Below are 17058 nucleotides of genomic sequence, written 5' to 3'. Positions count from 1 at the left end.
CAAAAGAGTAAGTTTGATTGTTGTTGCTGAAACTAAAACTAAGACAAAACAGAAGGATAATAAGGAATTTAACCAATTATAGTCCCATCAGGGCATCCTGATGACCTGAAAAAGCTCATATGCTTTGTTACTAAGTGCCTATCTCATTGATAATTAACGTGAACAAAATGAAGGAGTCAGCCATGCAGTGTACTGCTCATCTTTCATGTGTAGGCAGCTAGCCTGGGCACCGTTAAGACTGCACACAGTCATTCCCACCGCCAAGGTCCTCCTTACACACGGAGTGGTTGCACAGTATGGCCTATGGTCAAGGAGTATGGCTGAAATACTTGGATGTTCTGTGCGGTGGTCTTGTATGGTGATTATAGAAACGGCCACTTCAACGTCCATTTGATGTCAGATAGATTACCCTGTGTCTGGGACTGAAGTGCCAAATGGAGAGAATGCAACATCATTGATGCTGTACAGAAATACTATAACATGTATCAAATGTACAGAAAGCACATAGGCTGCAGAGTATGTGTCTCACTGCATGGCTGCTATTCATTTCTGAAGCCCAGATCTGATTCTCAGCCTTGCAGCCAGACAGAAAACTTTTTTAAAGCACTCTTGACACATCTCATGGACAGACACAAATTAAGTTTAAAATCCAACGTATAACCGTGAATACTAATTTGTTAATTTGAAGCAGAAATTAATATAGGGATAAAAATTGAATTGTATGTGGCAAACATTCATTTCCTATAGGAAGAATTACATGGGAAGTGAAATAAAAACGTATATACACCACATCTTCTTTATCCATCTCCTCTTCTCTGGTAGCCACTAGTTTGTTCCCTGCATCAGTGAATATTCTGTTTCATTTTGCTTTGTTTGTTTTGAGCACAGGAAAAGATGCTCAACAACACTACTCATCAGGGAAATGCAAACCTCCTATCTGTCATAAACCTCAAAACCTCATATCTGTCAGAATGACTACCATCAAAAAGACAAGAAATAACAAGTGTTGGCAAGAACGTGGGAAAAAGGGAACCCATGTGCACTGTAGATGCAAATGCAAACTGGTGCAGCCACTATAGAAAACAGTATGGACATTTCTCAAAACAATTAAAAATAGACCTACTATACCATCCAGCAATTCCACTTCTGGGTATTTTTCTACAAGAAACAAAAACACTAATTTTTAAAAAGAAATATATATATATATATATATATATAATGCTCATTGTAGCATTATTTACAATAGCAAGATATGGAAGCAACCTAAGTGTCCATTAATAGATGACTGGATAAAGAAGATGTGGTGTATATGCATAATAGAATATTACTCAGCCATAAAAAGAAGGAAATCTTGCCATCTGTAACAACATGGATGGACCTAGAGGGATTATACTACATGAAATAAGTCAGACAGAGAAAGGCTAATATGGTTTGTGTGTGTTTGCTTATACGTGGAATCTATGAAACAAAGCAAATGAACCTACCACTTCTTTTTGAGCTAAAATCCTCATTCTAACAAGGCATGCCTTCACAAGAGATGATACTCTTGGCTTCTCATCTGACTCATTAAACTCCTGCTCTGAGATCTAAATAACTGAGTCTGAATAGCTTGATCTAGAAAGAAAACGGAGAAATCTATTTCTACTGAAAAAAACACTATATAGAGGTTTTTGGGGATTTTTTTGGGGGGTCTTTTTAGGGCTGCACCTGCAGCACATGGAAGTTTCCAGGCTGGGGGTAAAATTGGAGCTACAGCTGCTGGCCTACACCACAGCCACAGCAACGTGGGATCCAAGACACATCTGCTAGCTCCACCACAGCTCACAGCAATGCTGGATCCTTAACCCAGTGAGTGAGGCCAGGGATTGAACCCACATCCTCATGGATACTAGGTGGGTCCTCTAGGGGTTCTTTAATGAGAAAAAAGTCTATGGCAGTGCTAGACAGACCCAGTGTGATTCATTTATTTTGTGAACAGAGGGGGCAGAGTTGCTCCCCTATCCTCACCTCTTTTCATTTAGTGGGACTATTGCTAAGAAGGCCCAGCCAAGACCTGCTGTCTTGGAAAACTGCTCAGTGGGCTGACATCATGGGAATTTGCTGAGCCTGTTTCGTGGAGATCATCAAATTCCCAGCATAAGGGTTTGGGGCAGGAAACCTTTTATATTACTTTGATAATGAACCAAAAATCGCCAGCCCAAGAAATTGAGACTGCAATTCATTAATATAGCTTTTGCAGAAAATAGTGTGATGCCAGACAACCACTAGTATTGCTTTTATAGTCGAGCTGGCTCATATAACCTCTATGAAGTACTGTCCCAAGTGTGTTATTATCTAAAGCACACAACCCTTAACTCCCAGTTTCAAGCAGTTTTCAAATTCTTCCCTAAAAATGTTTCTTTTTCTATATCTTTCAAATATATCACCTAGAAAGCCCTGAAATGGAAAATAGAGTGACCAGTCCTATGAGAAAAAGCTAAATATTTATTGTCGGTAAAATGAAAATTGTGACTTATTGTGAAAATATATTAGTCATGGATTTAGAATATATTATTAGTAATACTGTCATGAATATTGATGTGACTATATTTAGAAGAACTCAAAATCCTTTATGTAACCAAGTTGACTCTATAACATTTATTTATCCATCAATATGTATGAGATCACACTTTAATGTTTTATGTGTTAATCATTTTATTCTTACTTTTTATAAATGAGGAGTACAAAGAACAGAGAGGTGAGGTAATCTGCCCATATCTGACAGATAGTAAATGACAGAACTGGAATTCAGACCCAGATAGTTGTGTTGTACCCTTAATGTGTTATAACACTCAAAGTGGAACACGTACAGAATTAATTACATACAGAAAGCAGTAAGTTATTATTTAAGAAGTACAAATGGGTTGAAATAACACTAGTGAGATTGAGAATTTCTTTAAAAATTTCTTTCAATGTTGATTTTTGAATTAAAAAAAAATCTTCTTTTTGTAACCAATCACAAATGCATGGAATGGTTACAAGTCTAGCAGAGAGAGCTTTTATTTTTCCTCCTGAACCCTTTCTGTCGACTGCCCTTGAATACTTTAGTGTCTAGTTCCTTTATTTTCCTACACATACGTTAAATAGCCAAATAAATAAAACAGTTGTATGCACAAATGTGTTACTAGGATGTTCCCTAGATCCCATTCACATTCTGCCAATAAGATGTCCTCACAATCCAAAGTGTCCCAGTGCTTCCTGAATGACTCAAGGTCCACTAGAGCATTCCTTATAGGATTTTTAGCCTTGTTGTTGTTCTTCCCTGCTATGAAAAGCATATCTGTCTTAGGATCCAAAACACCATGCTATCTGGCTATATGACATGTAGACAATCTAAAAACTCCATCTTTGTCATCACATTAACATGCCTTGTATTAATCCATTTAAAATGGCACCATCACATTTTGAACAGGGATTTCCAAATGTACTACTTTAACAAAAATGTGAGACATTACTAAGGAGAGTTGGCTCACTATAATAAGGAGATAACTTAAGGCAATGCAAGCTTTCATGCCCTTAAATCTCACTAGGTAATCAGATAACTTGCAGCCCTAAAAAAATAAATTAGTTTAAAAAATAAAGGTTAACCATAAAACTAGATATCTGAGAAGCAGGTGAAATTTTGCACAGTCGAGTAGACATAAAGAGGTGTAAGAATAAGATTGAATTAGATGAAGCATGCTAAAGACTTCAGAACTGCATACCTGTCCTAATTCAGCGCTACAAGATAGGTTGACAATTCTCTATAGTTTGATATTTGTGGTCAGGGTACAAGTTAAGTTGCTATAACTGAGGCCTCAAAATGAAGGGGCTTACATAAAATAAACGTTTGATTCTTTTTAATGTAACATCTCTGCTCCACAAGGTCCCCAAGTGACATCCGGGTCCTCCTCAACACGTGGCTTCCACCTCTAGGAGGTGGCTGCTCCAGCTGTCCCCACCTGCTAGTAAGTCGGAAAAGGAGAAAAGAGAGGAAGGGGGGTCCTGGAAGCACCGAGGCAATACACAGATTACTGCTGCTCTCATTCCCTTAGTGGGAATTTAGTATCAATGCCAAATGCAGTCTAGGGTGGCCTTGTGCCTGCACAAGCTTGAGTAGGGGTGTGTGTGATTTATTAATAAAAGAAAGAAGAAAGAATGATCCAGGGGCTCCAGTTGGTAATGTCTGTTACAATATCAATAGAGTTGAGGATGTTAAGAGTACACACACGTACACACACACACACACACACACACACACACACTCACACAGCCACACACTAACTGAGGGCTTGTTTCTACTTATTGTAAGGAAAAGGATGTATGTTGCTAATCCTCAGAGATAACAGCTCGTTAAAGAAAGGAGGGGACGTGTTGATAGAAAGCATGAGATGGAAAAATACAAAAAACAAAAGGAAAGACACAAAAATGTTTCTTCTTGATTTCCATTTTCGTCATTTACTTCTCATCTTGAGCTCAATGTAGAAATAAAACTAAGTCAGTAAAAATGTTTTCTGTGGTATCTGAATTTTCTCTTTTAAAGTAAAACTAAAATACTGGTCCTTTTTGATGGTCAAGATATTGCCAACTTTAAGCAAAATGGTGTCATATTCAAATTCACTGACATGTTGGTAGAGGGACCACGTGATTAATTCTTTCTTTTACATATGTGTGGCTCTGTCTGTAATCCATTTTGCTGGATCAGCTCAGTATTTCTGTATGTAATCTATGTATGCTACAGATAATCCGGTTGTCCCAGGCTACATGTTTCTGAGACCCAAAAGAGTATTTCTCTTTGGGCTCCATTCTTACATGCTTTTTTTCATTTGATCACCAAGAAAAAAAACCCCTCATATTCCCTGCCCCCCAGATATTTCCAGGAGTTTCTAAAGCATTGATTGCATCTAAGCCCTTCTTTAATGGAAATTTTTGAAGTATACCCTCTTCTAAGGATTTGTTCCTGTCCTCTTACAACTAGGTCAAATATGGCATCAGTTATTTTCTTCCCTTTAAGCTAAAGTATTTTTATAGACTATCATTAAGGAGAGATGAATCTAGAAGGCCCTGGAGGCTCACTTTCTCCCCTTTCTAATAGCCTAGAAAAAAGCTGGCTCAGCAGGTATGAGTTAGTTCAATTGATAAACAAGCTAATACCAGCTAGTACTGAATTCTAGAGACTTATACTATCAAGCCCCTTTCTTGAGTTAAAAGGCTTCTGTTGTAACATACTGGTCTAGCTACACCCTGCATCTATAAATAGAGAGTGCCCTATAGTGCATTACTGGGGTGGGCCCCTCGAGGAGACTTTTTCATAGTTTTCATCCTATGATGCCCAGTCTAAGTACAGTTCTACATGGGACTTTGATGGCTAGGGGTCCATGTTCATGCTGCTAGTTAGCTGTTTCTAAGTTTCCTTCCACTAACAACCTCTTATATTTACACAAACTGGCACTCATGGGATGTGTTTCTAGCTCCTTTGCATGAGAATCATCAACATGGCCACTATCCACCAATGCCCCTGAAAGACAGGAGCAATTTTCCTGGTAGCTCCATCCAGGACACTGCTCTGTAATTCAGAGAATGCTCAAGGCTCCATCATTGTGGCTGATGTACTTTCATCACAAAGAACAGCATTCATGCGCCTGGAGACCTACTGCTACTAATGCCTTTCACTTTTGCTGTCCGCTGAAGTTATGGAGGGTAAGCAGAATTAGATTTTTACTTGAAGGTCTGTAGCCCAGCAACAGAGTAGAGCAGGTTCCTGAGGGGATGAACACGAGGATCATTTGATTTATGAACCATGCAGTGTTCAAAATTCATCTCTCTTTTTTGAATCAGTTCTCAAACCAAAGTAGTATGACTCCTCTTTACCTTAGACTTACTTTCCAGAAGGCTTCATGTATCCCCACGGGGCCATCCCGCCAGACCTTCTGGCAGATCTGGCTTTCCCCAAATCCTAGAGTTTATAGAGCCTCCATTTCAGGCTGAATTTCGGACACATCCATCCTTTCCTACTTGGATGCTCCACTGTCACCTCAAGTGTAACATATCCAAGAATGAACTTTATCCTTCAGTGCCACCCCATTCATGTAGTTTACCTTTCTCTCAAATTCTCCACTTCGCAAAAGGCTAAACCAAAAGTCTAGTCATGATCTTTGACCCTTTACTCCTCTTCTCCTCTTACTTTGTCCTATCATGAAATCTTATATAGATTTACCTCTTAACCATCTCTTCAATCTATTCACGCAGCCCCAGTCCCACGTTCACCATCCATGTCCAGCGGATCAGTCTTTTGGGTGGACTACTGCCAACACCTCCTCAAAATCCTCTCGTCTTCAGCCTACTGGTCTTCAATTCGTTCTTTGTGGAGCAACAGGAGTTACCTGTAACACAACCCTGATCACGTCACTTTCTTGTTTAGAAGGCTTTAGGGTTTACCTTTACTCTTAAATTGAAGTACAAAATGGTTAAGATGGCCTGTAAGGTTACACAGAACCAGGTTCCTGTCTACTTCTCTTGCTTCACCTCTCTCTCTGACTTGATCTTCTTATTCATTCTCCCCTTCTCTCTCTCTCTCTCTGTGGGGGTCTGTAATAGCATCCTTTTTCTATCACCTTGTTTGATTCTTCCCTCTCTTCCTCCCACAAATGTGATTTCTCAATAAGACCTTAAATTGCTACCCTACGTATGTATCTTGAACCATCCTGTTCTTTTTAAGCCAACCGCATCTGCGCTGATTAGTTCTTGCCCTCATCATCTCTTGTCTCTGAGGGGCTGCTGGGCTAGGAGCAGGGCCTTAGCAAATGGAGGGGTCTGTTGCCTGAGCGCTTCATATTCATTCATATATTAATAGGAAAAGTCTGCCTTGCTCTCTCCCACTCTTTTTTTTTTTTTGGTCTTTTTGTTGTTGTTGCTGCTATTTCTTGGGCCGCTCCCACGGCATATGGAGGTTCCCAGGCTAGGGGTCGAATTGGAGCTGTAGCCACCAGCCTACGCCAGAGCCACAGCAACTCGGGATCCGAGCCGCGTCTGCAACCTACACCACAGCTCACGGCAACGCCAGATCATCAACCCACTGAGCAAGGCCAGGGACCGAACCCGCAACCTCATGGTTCCTAGTCGGATTCGTTAACCACTGCGCCACGACGGGAACTCCTCTCCCACTCTTTAAATCCAAGCTCAAGTTCTGTTTCTTCCTTAAACCCAAATCAACCTAGTTTCCACAATCCTAAATTCTTACTGCACATCTACAAATATCAGCAGCACTGTAAGAACTAGGGACACTGTTTATTAATTGATGGTGCTTGAGCCATTTGCAGCAGCATGAAGAATTGTGAGAGGTAGTCCTCTAAACAATTATTTTAAATGAGATTCCCGAGTCTTGAAGTTCTGGCTTAGGGGAACAATAAAATATCTGTCTTCCTCTTTCCTCCCTCCTCCATTCTTCTTCCTTCCTTTGCCATTCTGACAACTGCATCCTTGCAAGGAGAAAAAAAGGACTCCTGTATTGCTCAAGCTGTAAAATGGAAATCAGAGACAAATCTGAGGGTGGAATTGTTAGGGGTGGAGTTTTGGGTATTAAAAACTATGGGCTCAGTAGTCCTTGCGTCTGTAGGGAAGGCTTGTTCTCAGATCTCTCCCCTGACCCCTGCTGCCCCCACCTTGGGTTTCACTTAGATCATTACTTTCCTTTGGGCTGTTTGTAGTGTTCATTTTTCCGTCCAATGCAGCGGGTATTTTGGACTTATGCTGGCTTATGGTATTCACCTCTTCGAGGAGTGTCTTTCACACATGTTGGATGTGGTTATATCTGTAAGTCATATTTGGAACTATGGCAGCCATCTTGCTTCCAAAGGAGAATTTAAAAAATAAAGTCAATATTTTCAGACAGTTGGTCTGTGATGATGGAAAGTACATGGGTTAGCAAGTTGCTGAATTAGATAGTCCTGGAGCTGTCCCACTTAGAAACATTTTGTTATGTGAGATAATATATTTTCAAAATTACTTAAGCCATTTCAGTTGTACACACAGCCAAAAGCATTTTAATGGATAAGGAGAAAAGGAGAGCTCAATCTACTCAAGGCAGGGACAGGAAGCTGGGTGGGTTTAAGGGCAAGAGGAAATTAAACTCTCCTAAAGCTGTTCAGAGAGGACCTTGACCAGAAAGAAGAAAATTCACATGAGTGGAGAAATAGGAATTGAAGAAAATCTTTAATATTTCCTAGACCAGATCAGTTAGTAAGGCAATTATAGTTTGTTACTATGATTGCCAACTAGTATAGATTTTCTCCAGAAATCTTCACACTTCTAATCAAGTAATTTGAGTGCTGTATAGATCTGACCTGTGTGTTACACTGTTGATTATTAAGGGATTTTAAAAATAAGGAAGGATGGATGTGGCCCTGCAACTGGAAACAGCTTTGGAAGTATAAGGACAGGATTGCAGAGGCGGCTCCAGAAACAAGTGGTAAAAGACAGGGATCTCTTAATGCTGAGCCTACTTGTATTTTACCTCTCATTTTCTCTCCTTTCTCCCCTCAGTTCTGAGCAAATTCTGTTTTCAGGGAGTTTATTTGGAGATTTTGGTAGGGAAAACAGTTATTCCATTATTCTCTGGTAGAATAACTCTTTTTCTTTTAGCAGTCGGGAGGGTTCTTTTCAATTGAGCAAGAGCTTTAAGAGGGATGTGAGATGCAAGAAGGGGCAAGTCAGCCAAATCAACTCTGCTGAAATGAAAAATGTCACATCCATCATTGTCAGATCACCCTTGGATTTTTTTTTTCAATCTTATTTATTTACTTTTTCTTTTTTTAGGGCTGCACCTACGGCATATGGAAGTTCCCAGGCTAGGAGCTCAAATCAGAGTGCAGCTACCGGCGCATACCACAGCCACAGTAATGCGGGATCCGAGCCACATCTGTGACCTATGCCACAGCTCACAGCAATGCTGGATCCTTAACCGCTAAGCAAGACCAGGGATGGAACTCTTATCTTCATGGATACTAATCAGGGTCATAATCAACCCACTGAGCCACAATGGGACCTCCCAGCCTTGGATGACTTTAAGACCATGAACGTAGGAGGGACAGAGACTCAATACTACTATTGCTTTCCTTTCTCTTACAGCCCAAGAAAATGGAGTGACAATAACTTGCTCTTCATTAGCCTAGAATAAAGATCAAATGTAGACGCACAGTGGAGAATGTGGGTGGATTATATACGGAAACTTTGCTTTCCCTCTGCCCCAGATCTTGTCACATTTACTGTTCATTACTTTCCTCATTCATTCAAGACCTGGGAAAACTCATCTATGATCATGACTCTTAGACTTTACCTTCTGCTCTGAGCAAACATCAACCTCCTACTGGACCTATCCCCTCAGGCACCTAAGACTCCACATATGTAAACTGACCTGATCATTTCCTACACAATTCCCTCTCCAAGCCACTTCTCCTTCCTGTAGACCCTTTCTCGGTGAACGTTTTCTAAATGGCAACATTAAAAAAAAAGAAAACTGATTGTCAATCTTTCTGCTTAGTTCCTCCATTCAATTGTTCACCAAGAGTTGCCTATTCCACCTCTTAAGCATCCTACCTTTCTTAATTGCTAGCCTCTAACTGCCATGTTCTAGTGTAGGATGTCACCATCTTTCTAGCTTTCTGTGTAAACGTATTTGACTAAATACTGTGTTATTTGTTTTATTTGGGAGTAGCCATCAAAGGCTGAGAAGCATTCTGGGAACAAAGAAAGCCAAATCCAGAGAAAGGGTAACAGGAATATTGAATAAATTGGGAGTGGAATTAAAAACCTTAGGGAGAAGCCCAGCCATCAGAGATGAAGTTCCTGGACTTTCATTGATGACTCTAACCTTGGTCCATAGCATGGTAGTTGTCATATGGTGCGTAATCAATAAATATTTTTTTTTCTTTTTTGGCCACACCCATGTCATATGGAAGTTTCCAGGCCAGGGATCAAATCCAAGCCAGAGCTGCAACCTACGAAACAGCTGCAGCAACTCTGGATTCTTAACCCACTGCACTGGTGCCTCCACAGAGATGAGCCAGCTCATTAACCCACTGCACAAAGTGGGAATTTCAATAAATATTTCTTGATTGAGTTAATAAATGAATGACCAAATGGTCAAAAAAATTAGGAGAATCATTTTTAGGAGATTCTTTAATAAAACTTATGCTTGACTATTGTACCAGTTATCAATTTATTGCTTCTGAGGTCCAAATCCACCCTTCTTTGCCCTCTTTGTGCTACAGAAGCTCATCCCTGTAAATATTTCTTTGCCTGAAATATTAGTATTGCAAATAGAGAGCACTGGAGGGACACTCCAAGAGGAAGGGGGCTTTTTGTTCTGCATATGGCGTGCTTTTTCCTTCTGCATCATTCAGTGTGCAGCTACAAGTGGCACTCACCTCTTAGTGAACCTTGCCACCACCCTAGCCAAGGGCTCCCCAGTGAGTCAGAAAGGCATCCTATTGCCTGGCTTTCCCACTGGAAAGCTTCCTGGGTACTCTAGAGGGTAGGCTTCTCTGCCAATCTCACCATCACCTCAGTAAGTGGCTTTGCAGTGAGTTTTTAGCCTTTGCTGGCACCTAAGGTGACTTTCCTGTGAGTCTAATTAATGCTACAGTGGGCGGCTTATTAGTGAGTCTCATCAGGAACCCAGCAGCCAGGCTCATCTTAGGACACCTCAGCAAACTTTTCTGCCATCTAATAAGCCACAGGTACTCCCTCTCCAATGAGATCTGAGTGTCATCTGAGGGTGGGATTCTCTTCCCGGTTTGTTCCTTCTTGGGTGTTGTGTTTCTACCCTAGAGTGGTAGCTGCACCCTATGTCTACCACTCTTGTCATCTTTAGAGTTCGCCTTCCTCCTCTAAATAGTTAATGTCCTATTACTAGTTCACAATTCTTTTTTTTTTTTTCCTCGCCATGCCCACGGCATGCAGAGGTTCTCAGGGCAGGGACTGAACCTGCACCACAGCTGTAACCAGGGCTGGATCCTTACCCACCACAATAACACTGGATCCTTAACCCGCTGAGCCACGAGGGAACTCTAGGTTTACAATTATTTATGCTAAAATTTCCCTGTTCAGATAACTTAGTGTAGTTTTTCTTTCCTGAGTAGATGCCGATGAATATAGCTATGGGAGCATCGCTCATTGAGGAAGGCCGCCTATACCCCAGAGTTCTGGCTCTTGTTCCTTGCAGTGTATCCTTCCATGTATTATATGGAGTCTCTCCCTATCACTGCAGGCACCACCATGCCAGCATCAAGGAGACAGAAATTCATCATCAGATTAATTTCAGACTTTGATGATAGGAGGGATAATTGCCATCGATATACTTCCTGGCTGATGCTTTAGTGATTGCAAAAGAGAGACAGCGTAACCTATAAATAAATAGTTGAAGCCCAACCCTCCAAAACTGGGATGCAGCTAGAAGAGAGCGATATCATCATCTTTTCAAAAAAAAGTCATTCTCTCCATGCATGGACTACTTAAATACAGAGAAAAGGAGTACGTCACTGCAGAAACAAAGTAATACTGTAGTTTAAGGAAATAGAAAGCAGGCACATTGCTGAAAATCTTGCCATAGGGATTAAATATAATTTGGTTGATAACATCCCTTTTGCGCATTTAATTTAGAAAGTGCTTACAGGAGACCAACTTTTAATACTGAAATAATAGAAATGGACCTTGCCATGCCCTCTGAATCATCTGAAATAATAATTAGATCACACTAACGAGCCAAAAACTCAGATGGCACCAAAGCAATCAGTTGTACAATGTGCACTGAATTACTTTATTAATAATCTAACAGAACTTGTTTCTCATGCAGATAAAATTCAGAAGGGCCATATTTTGTGTTACATTTTCCTGATGGCTTTTAAATTAAACTTTATAGCGTGTCACAGCTGTCAGCATCCTCACCATTATCATTATCAGCAAACATTTAGTGCACACCCGCTGTGTACAGAGCGCTGTGGGATTCATTAAGGGGAGAGAACAATAATTTCTTGCCCTTGAGATAGCAGAGTACTGAGTACGTTAGTTCATTTAGCAGTGATTGGGCAAGAGGTCTTGGAACTCAATGCTTTGACATTTTTACACAATTGTGTCATTATCAGAGCAATAATATCAAAATTTCTGGATTTGGTCTTTTTTATTTTAGATTATGAAGTGATACATGGATCTACTGTACAAAAGTTAAATAAAACAGAAGTTACAGAAAAAAAACCTAAAATTCTCAGAGTTCCCATTGTGGCTCAGTGGTTAAGAACTCAAGACAGTGTCTCGGAGGATGCAAGTTCGATCCCTGGCGTCACTCAGTGGGTTAAGGATCCAGCATTGCCATAAGCGGTATGGGTTGAAGATGCAGGCTTGGATCCCCCATTGCTGTGGTGTAGGCTGCTCTGATTCAACCCCTAGCCTGATAACTTTCATAAGCCTCAGGCGTAGCCATTTAAAAAAAAAAGTAAATAAAAGTAAATTAAAAAACTAAAATTCTCCCTTAAGAACACTGATGAGCATTTGCTTCCTGCTTGCTAATTCATGCGCTGATTGTGCCAAGTCTGTTCTAAGCAATACTCACATGCATCCCTACACTTTAGAGTTGAGGAAACGGAAGGATCTAGAGAGGACGTATCTAAGTGGCCAGGATTCAAACTTAGGGACTCTGGGTCCAAAGTCTGCACCCTTAATCACTCCATATGGCTTCTCTAAACCCTTATCCTTTCCATACAATCCTCCCAGAGGTAATCACTACTAACAGTGGTATGTATTCTTCTAGGGTCTATTCTAGGCATTTAAATTCATATGTGCACACACATGTATATCTTTAAAAAATATAAATGAGATTGCAGTAGTATATTTAAAAAATTTTTCATTTAAAAATACCTTGGATATATGACCATATATATGTTCAAGACTGTGAGTATGAGTGTATATACATATATTTAAATGGAGTTTTAATAGTCTACAATTCAGATGTATCACCTGGAAAATCTAAAATTAATAAACAGATGTTTTCTTTTTTTTTTCTTTTCTTTTCTTTTTTTTTTTTTTTTTTTTTTTTTTGCTCTTACCCCTAATACTGCAGTATACATCCTTGTGTGTATATCTTTGTACACATGTGGAATTTGGGGGGGGGAAGATTTCTAGTGGTGAACTTGTTGGGTCAAAAGATATGTATAGCAAGGTTTTTAATGCTTTTTGAACCCCCTAAGATGCCATATTCTGACCACATATAAGATAAATATGACACTACCCATAATGCGTTGCTCAATGTCTGCTGTATCAGTGTGTTGTGATGAAGTCCTTCATATTCTTGGAACCCACAATGACCTTTTATAAAAGGCCAGAGTCCTACCTACCTTAATTGGTGCACTGAACAAGATCCCCACTGACTCAGAATCTCAGTGACTTCACCTGTTCAGGCTGCTATAACAAAATACCACGGACTGGGTGGCTTAGAAACAGAAATTCACTTCTCACAGTTCTAGAGGCTGGAAGTCCAAGGTCGGGGTGCCATCAAGGTTGGGGGAAGGCCCTCTTCTGGGCAGCAGACTTCTTGTTGTGTCCTCACATGGTGGAAGGGACGCTGTGGTGTTTCTTCTACGGGGCACTAATTCCATTCATGAGGGTTCCCCCGTGTGATCTAATTACACTGGATGTTAGGATGGCGCCATGTGAATTTGGGGTTGGGGGGGGAGGAGACACAAACATTCGGACCAGAGTACTCAGTGAATTTGCTATAAAAATTCTGGAAATCATCTTTTGTTTAAACTTATTAAACCCCTTGGACATACATTGATGGGCACTGTGATATATACACTTGTGGCTGCCACAGGTGAGGATGCTTTGCATCTCGATTGATTTCAGGCTAAGTAAATGATTTGGAATTCAAATAAAACATTTCATTTGTAGCACAAATATTTCATAATAAATACCAGTGACAATAAACAGTAATGTCACTATGGGTCTTCTTTGGGTTCTAAGTGGATTTTTTTAGTTGATGCTCTTATTCCTTTTCCAATTATGTTCTCCTACCTGTCTTCCCTACTCCCTCAACTCCCAGAATAAAAAGATTTGGAAAAGTGAAGTTTTGGTGTTAAAGTAATATTACCACTAGATACCTGTGTAGCTGGTTTGAGGCCTTCAGCAGCTCTTGGGAGCATCAAAGCCTGGGTGCTCTTTTTTCCTGCAGCTTGTTGGATTATTAACATCTGTCACCTGAAATTTTCCTGTGTGTGTGTGTGTGTGTGTGTGTGTGTATACTTAGAAGTGTATTATTATTAAATGCATTATTATTAAAACTATAGCAGGGATTTAAGTTTCTAAATTCAATAACTAAGTTTCTAAAATTATCGTGCTTTAAGTTTCTAAAATTCGGTAACTTCTTTGAAGTAGTTAAGAATGATGAAGGAAAATTAATAGTTTTCTCTTACTAGAAAGAATAGGCTATGTCAAGAATCAAGCTGATGAATGTCATGAGCAGCATGGATATTGCAGAATTTCTTTTCTTAGTTCAATCATGATTTTTGTCATAGCCATATATACACACAGCTTAAGGGTCAAATGATTTGCAAATTTTATGAGAAAAATAATAATAATAGAACCCCTCACCCCAAACACACGTCTCCCTTTCACCAATTTTAGTAATTATCTTAGTTCTCCATGTCCCTAATAACATACTTGATTTTTTTCATTCCATTGTGTTTTAATTTTAGGCTGTGCATACAGATTTCTGTTTTGGAAAAAAAAAAACAAACCAAAAAACAAACAAAACAAAACAAAACAAAAAAACGCTTTTAACTCTCTTCGCTTTCTTTACCCTAATTTCCTAGTAGTCACTTTTTACTCCTACTTTTCAATATAATTTCATTTTAGTTTTGAATAGACAGATATTTTGTGCTTAAATCAGCATAACTGTGCTAAGGTAACTATGGTAAAGCAATGTAGCAACCCATGCTATTTTTTCCTTTCTACGCAACTTCTGTTTCCTGGCATTTATTGTTTTGTTGTTTTTGGCTGCTGCTATTTTTTTTTTTTTTTGCTTGTTTTTCTATGTACTGCTCACTAATTTCACTCAAATCTTATTGACAAGTGTCTTATTCTGCTTTACATACATTCAGATGTATCAAGTGCTCTGTCAACTTTATCTTCCCGAAGAAACCACGTGAAGAATCTCACGACATGCCCCAAGCGAGATTGGTTGCTCCCGTGCTTGGTGAACGTTTCTTCTTTTGGACACCCCTTCACCTCTCATAGCTTGGTTCTCCTATTCTTTGCATTGCACACCTTCCTCTGTGCTGGCTGACTCTATTATAGGGGAGCACATCTTTCAGCAGCTTCCTGAGAAAGAATGCATGGGATGTAAATTTTTTGAAACTCACTTTCCTGAAAACATCTTTATCCACCCTCACACTCGATTGAAAGAGGGCCATGGTTTGCTGCCTCATAGCTTCTGATGTTGATGCTAAGGAGTTTAATAATATTCCGATTCCCAGCCCTTTACATGTAATTATTTTCCTCTTCAAAAGCCTAGCCCTTCTCTTTGAAGTTCTCTGAAATTTCCAAATTATGCGCCTTGGTGTGTGTCTGTTTTTAGCTATTATAGTTTTACCAGTGAGTTCTATTAGTCTGGAAAGTGATATACACTGCATTTCTAGAACGTTTTTTGAATATGTTATGATCATTATTTCCCTTCAATCTTGTTTTCTCTTTTGGGTTCTCCTATTATTTGGATATTTGACTTTCTAAACTGGACCTTAGATTTTCTTATCTCTTCTCTGGCATTTCCTTTTTCTGTTTTTCAGTGCTATTTTATAAAAAATTATCTAAATTTTTATATCCCAATATTTTTGAGTTTTTAATTACTGCAAATGTATTTTAAATACCTCTGTATTTATCTGAGTACTACTTTTAAAGATGGTATTATTTTATAATCAAAATATCTTCAGTTACCTATTGATAGACAGGTAAACAGATGGGTAGTGGAAATTGTTTTGTCTTCTTATGTCTGCAAGATCTTTATTTTCTATTAAATGATCTTTTAAATTGTTTTTAAAATTTTTGTTTTATTCTCAAACTTTTATTTCAGCTGTTTCTCTTAGAGGCCTGCCATATTTGCTTACATTTACTAGTTGAGTATAAGGAGCTGACTGGAGACTCTGAGTTCATGGTGGCAGTCTATGGGGTTTACTGAGGTGACTGGCTGGGCCATGTAGTTGGTAAAATCTTGTCAGTAACTTCAGTCTTTCCTAATGAGCCTACAGGGTCCGAGAGGAGAGTCTTTCCATCTCCTGCCTAGAGGGTGAAGTCTTGGCTGCAATATTATGGAGTCTTAGAGAAGAAATAGGGGTGGGTGGGTGAGGGCGCAGATGTCTCAACATGTAGCATGTCACTTTTCTCTCCTTTTTTGTTTCTGTGTACATCAGCAATTTGAGTATAAATACATGTCTATCTCATAGGGTTGGAGTAAGGATGAAATGAGTAAATAAATTTACAATAAATAAAAATGCTTTGAAAATAACAGACACAGTAAGTGTTATACAAGTGTAGCCATTATTATTTTCTTGCGTTTGGCAGTCTGACGAGCCTATATTTGAGGATAAAATTCAATTATTTATTCATTTATTTACTTTGCTGCAGATGATGGATGTGAAGAATTATCTATTACTCGAACTGACTTTTAACCACTTTCCACATTCACAGGAGAGTGTCACCAATTAAAACTTTAAGGGATTTTAAGATTGTTCTTATCTCTCTCTATAGCCAACTTACAATTCATTTTGGGGGGCCCCGCTAAATCGACTTACCTTCTTTAGGCTTTCTAAAATTTTGTTGCTGTTCTCTTTTCTCCTGTTTTTCACATCCTTGTGAGGCTACATCTTTTAAAGTCTCTTTATTATTGTTTTAATGGGATTGGAGAAGAAATAAAGGTAGGTGATTATTCAACCTTTTTTAAATCCAGTAGTTCCTGAGTGATTTCTCTTAATGAAATTGAACTAATACCAACTTGAGTGG

The 17058-nt window shown here is 39.3% G+C and overlaps 1 long non-coding RNA gene across 2 annotated transcripts in view; it reads right to left on the bottom strand.

Annotated features, from left to right (window-relative positions):
* Positions 1–17058, bottom strand: part of LOC100514329 — a 243374-nt gene that overhangs the window by 117050 nt on the left and 109266 nt on the right. Inside the window, exon 3 of one of the 2 annotated variants that reach the window (XR_002340407.1) lies at positions 6236–6401. The exons of the other annotated variant lie outside the window; for it this stretch is intronic. This is a non-coding gene — a long non-coding RNA (uncharacterized LOC100514329). The remainder of the gene's footprint in view (positions 1–6235; positions 6402–17058) is intronic. 2 annotated transcript variants of the gene reach the window in all.

This window comes from Sus scrofa, chromosome 18 (assembly GCF_000003025.6).
Source record: "Sus scrofa isolate TJ Tabasco breed Duroc chromosome 18, Sscrofa11.1, whole genome shotgun sequence".
NCBI classification, from domain to species: domain Eukaryota; kingdom Metazoa; phylum Chordata; class Mammalia; order Artiodactyla; family Suidae; genus Sus; species Sus scrofa.
Note: the sequence above shows the minus strand (reverse complement) of the source record. Positions and strands in the feature narration are given on the sequence as shown.